Genomic DNA, 5,080 nt, shown 5'->3' on the forward strand with positions numbered 1-5,080 from the left:
GTCATGATTAAAAAAAAAAAGCTTGGACACCATAATATGAGAAATTATCAAAGAAAACTGTATACATATTCTTAAACAAAACAAAAAAATAAAATAGAAATTGAAGGACTACACAGACCACCTCCAGAAAGAAATCCTCAAATGTCAACTTCCAGGAATATAACAGCCAAATTCAAGAGCCCCCAAGTCAAGGAGAAAATATTGCAACCAGCCAGAAAAATAAAACAATTCAAACACCATGGAACTACAATCAGGATCACAGAATACTTATTGGCTTCCACATTAAAGGATCAGAAGGCATGGAACATGATATTCAGGAAGGCAAAAGATCTAGGTCAGTGATGACGAACCTATGGCAGGATGCCAAAGATGGCACACAGAGCACTCTCTGGGGGCACATGGCTGTCTTCCCTTACCCAGTTCATTACTAGAAAGGCAGAGGGTCTCTGGTGGGGCTGTTCCCTTCCCCCTCTCCACTTTGCCTGATGACATTTTCCAAATTCTCCACCCCTCTACCCAGCAACCCAATAGGATTGCACAGGGTGTTAAGGTGGGCAGCTCACAGAGAGCAGAGCTAGAGGGGAGTGGTGCTCTTGGACCACTCCCCTCCCCCTCACTACACTTGCAGAGAACATTCCTCACTTTACCCACCTCTCCACCCAGCACCCCAATGTGAGTACTTTCTCCCTCCCCTCTATGGGGTATGGGGAGGAGGGCAGGGTACAGCTGGCACTTGTAGGGGGAAGGGACATTGCACATGGTCTCTGTGGGGGGTGGTATAGGGGTGGGGAATGGCACTCTACCTCTAAAAATTTCACCATCACTGACCTATGTTTACAACCCAGAGTCACCTATCCAGCAAAACTGAGTATATTCTTTCAGGAGAAAAAATTGAAATTCAATAAGATAGAAGATTCCCAAGCAATCCTGAGGAATAAGCCAGACCTAAACAAAAAAAAATTGAAGTTTAAATAAGACCCAAGAGAAGACTAAAAAGGTAAATAAGAAAGAGAATATTTAAGGGACTCATTAAGGTAAAAATGTATTTCTACATGTAAAGAGAATATCTGTAACTCTCAAATATTATTCTTAGTAGTAGAGTAGATAGAAGGAATATGCTTAGAAAGAGGGTGGGGAAGTAAACTGATTATGATATGATATGTAAAAAAAAATCAAGGGGCATAAAAGAGGATTGCACTGAGAAGAAAGGGAAGGGAGAGATAGAATGAGATAAATTATATAACATAAAGAGACGTGAAAAATTATTGCAGAGAGGAGGATGAGGGTGGTGATGGGCAATGCTTAAAGTTTATTCTCATCCTAATTGGCTCAGAGAAGGAAAAACAAATAGACTCTTTGGGGTATAAAATTCTATCTTACCCTACAGAGAAGTAAAAGGAGAATAAGACAAGGAAAGGGGAAGGCAATTGGAGGAAGAGGGTAGTGGTGGAGGGGTGATAAAAAACAAAACACTGGTGAAGAGGAACAAAGTCAAAGGGAATAGAGCAGGATCAAAAGGAGAAAATAAGATGGAGGGCAATACACAGTAATCATGACAGTGAATGCAAATGGGATAAACTCACTCATAAAACAGAAGTAGATAGCAGAATGGATTAAAAACCAGAATCCTTCTATGTACTGTTTACAAGAAGCACATTTGAGGCAGGGTGACCCACAGATTAATGGTAAAAGGTTGGAGCAGTATTTATTATGCCTCATCTAAAGTAAAAAAAAAAAAGCAGGAATAGCAATAATGATATCAGACAAAGCTAAAGTAAAATTTGATCTGATTAAAAGAGATAAGGAAGTAAATTATATCTTGCTAAAAGGTACTATAAACAATTAAGTAATATCAGTAATAAACACTTTTTCATCAAATGGTATAGCATTCATATTTTTAAAGGAGAAAAATAAAGGAGATTAAGGAGGAATTATATAATAAAATAATGCAAGTAGGGGACCTCAATCTTCCCCTATCAGAACTAGATAAATCAAACCAAAAAAATAAATATGAAAGAAGTAAGGGAAGTAATGAAATCTTAGAAAAATTAGAGTTAATAGATATCTGGAGAAAATTGAATAGGGATAAAAAAGAATACACCTTTTCAGCAGCACATGGTACATATACAAAGATTGACTATATACTAGGGCATAAAAACTTCACAAACAAATGCAGAAAAGCAGAGATAATAAATGAAACTTTTCAGATAATAATGTGTTCATGGAGAGGCAAATTTAAAATTAGTTGGAAACTAAATAATCTAATTCTTCAAAATAATTCTTCACTTTCTGACATCAGAGTGCCATCATTTACATATCTGAGATCAGTGATTATTCTGGCTTTTAATTCATATAGCCTGGCATTTTTTTAATGATATGCTCTACATATAAGTTAAATAAATAAAGTGACAATATACAACCATGTTGATTTTAATCTTTCCATCTCCTATTTAGCCACATCCAACTTACCTTAGTTCATAGATCTTATATTCCAGATACCTATGAAAAATTCATCTTATTAGTAACAGAAATATCTTTCATTAACAGACATATATGCAACTAAGCTTCCTGTTAGCTTTGTTCCAGTTATTTCATTCTTTCTGGAGTTACATGAATTTGTCCTCTGCTCTTCTCCACTAATGTGTTGGAAGGGCTTATCTTCTGGTGTAATCTGCTTTATCATATCAATACTGTCCATAGGGTTCTCTTGGCAAAGATAATGAAGTATTTTTTTTATTTCTTTTTCCAGTGGATCACCTTTTTTCAGAACTCTCCACTATGACTTGTCTGTCTTGGATAACCCTGCAAGGTATAGCTCATAATTTCATTGAGCTACATAAGTCCTGCTGCCCTAACAAGACAGTAATTCAGGAAAAGGATATAGAGTTAGTGACTCCCAGTACATCCAAATTCTGTAGCTATTAAGCATCCCTGGGGAGGGAAGAGGGGAAAAGGGAGAATACCCTTAGTGGTAGTAGGCCTTTAAACCTTCCAGCTGTCCTGGATGAGTTTCGCAACTAGACAATGAAAAGTGATACTTTCAGTGGCTTGGCTTTACAGAACTTACATTCCAATGGAGGTGCCAACACATATAAGCTAATGGTGAACAAAAAAAAAAAGAGGGTTTTGGTCTGGATAGTTATAGGAATGATGAGCTAAACTACAGGGGAGCCAATTGTTACATTTTTTGTGGCAGCAGAAATAATGTTTATTGTTCATTGCATAGTGGATGGAGAGTTGGTCTCAAAGCCAAGAAGACTAAAGTTAAAATCTTACTTTTCCCAACAGTGTTTAACCCTGGGTATATCACTTGAGGTATAATTATTCCAGGCAATTCTTCAAAACTGTAAATTACAAAGAAGGCACTAACCTGCATTAGTTGAGGGAATTTTCACATTCAGAAATTCCCGACAGATATAAGGGAGTAATTGGCAAAAATAAGGGATTTTGATGGTGAGCTGACAAGGAAGACAGTTGTTACATTTTTTTTTTTTTGCACTGAACGTGATGACTTTACTGATGGTACACAAGATAGGACTATGCTCCTCCCCCCACTACAGGGGTGCCTGGGGCAGGGATGTGAAGAGGGCATGGGATCCCCAGCACAGGGACATAGGTTATTATGGATGTGGGCTCCCCAGTGGTGGAACTACTCTTTTTTTGGCTGGGGATGAATATCCATCATGGCTTTCCACTTTACTCCTTGGTGGCCATGTACTTCATGAGGTCTACTACACGGTGGCTGTAACTGTACTCGTTGTCATACCAAGAAATGAGCTTGACAAAATGGTCGTTGAGGGCAATGCCAGCGCCAGCATCGAAGGTAGAAGAGTGGGTGTCACTGTTAAAGTCACAGGATACTACCTGGTCCTCTGTGTAGCCCAAGATGCTCTTTAAGTTCCCCTCTGCAGCTTGCTTCACCACCTTCTTAATATCGTCATATTTGGCAGCTTTCTCCAGGCGGCAGGTCAGATCCACCACAGACACATTGGGAGTAGGAACACGGAAGGCCATGCCTGTGAGCTTCCCGTTCAGCTCAGGTATGACCTTGCCCACAGCCTTGGCGGCACCCGTGGAAGCAGGGATGATATTCTGGGCAGCCCCACGCCCATCACGCCACAGCTTGCCAGAGGGGCCATCTACTGTCTTCTGGGTAGCAGTAATGGCATGGACTGTGGTCATGAGTCCTTCCACAATGCCGAAGTTGTCATGAATGACCTTGGCCAAGGGGGCCAAGCAGTTGGTAGTGCAGGAGGCGTTACTGACGATCTTGAGGGAATTGTCGTATTTCTCATGGTTCACCCCCATCACGAACATTGGGGCATCAGCAGAAGGGGCAGAGATAATGACTCGCTTGGCTCCACCTTCAAATGAGCCCTGGCCTTTTCCATGGTGGTAAAGACGCCAGTGGATTCCACAACGTACTCGGCTCCAGCATCTCCCCATTTAATGTTAGCGGGATCCCGCTCCTGGAAAATGGTAATGGGTTTTCCGTTGATCACCAGCTTTCCATTCTCTGCCTTTACAGTGCCCTTGAACTTGCCATGGGTGGAATCATACTGGAACATGTAAACCATGTAGGAGAGGTCAATGAAGGGGTAATTGATGGCCACAATTTCTACTTCTTTGCAGCTGAATGTTGCCCTGGTCACCAGGCGTCCAATACGGCCAAATCCGTTGACTCCGACCTTCACCATCTTGTCTAAAGGATGCGACTGCAGCAGAGGATTCTGGCAGCGAGCTTGGGTGAAGAGCTGAGAGCCAGTTGTTACATTTTTAGTGGTAGCAACTGAAAATTAAAATCTCAGGGATATTACTTTTCCTACTTTTCTCAAAGTGAGAGTAAGAAGTGGAAAGGGGAGTCTGCACATGACAACAAGACAAAGAGGCTGAAACTAGGTAAGCTCTGGCTTCCTAGTTTATGGGTGAAGGCAATATGAAGCATGATCTGGGACTAGCTATATACAGTGGGTTAGATAATTTGCATTTCTTCACCCCACCAATGACTCAGCCAGAGGTGAAACACCAAGCTTAATGGATTATTTTTCCTCAGGGTAGTGTCTCTCAGGACAATTGCTGT

The 5,080-nt window shown here is 40.8% G+C and overlaps 1 pseudogene; it reads right to left on the reverse strand.

The window, feature by feature from the left end:
- Window positions 1-3,518: 3,518 nt before the first annotated feature.
- LOC123231404 lies at window positions 3,519-4,743 on the reverse strand (annotated as a pseudogene).
- Window positions 4,744-5,080: the final 337 nt, after the last annotated feature.

The sequence above is a fragment of the Gracilinanus agilis genome, chromosome 1, assembly GCF_016433145.1.
Source record: "Gracilinanus agilis isolate LMUSP501 chromosome 1, AgileGrace, whole genome shotgun sequence".
In the NCBI taxonomy this organism is placed as follows: Eukaryota; Metazoa; Chordata; class Mammalia; order Didelphimorphia; family Didelphidae; genus Gracilinanus; species Gracilinanus agilis.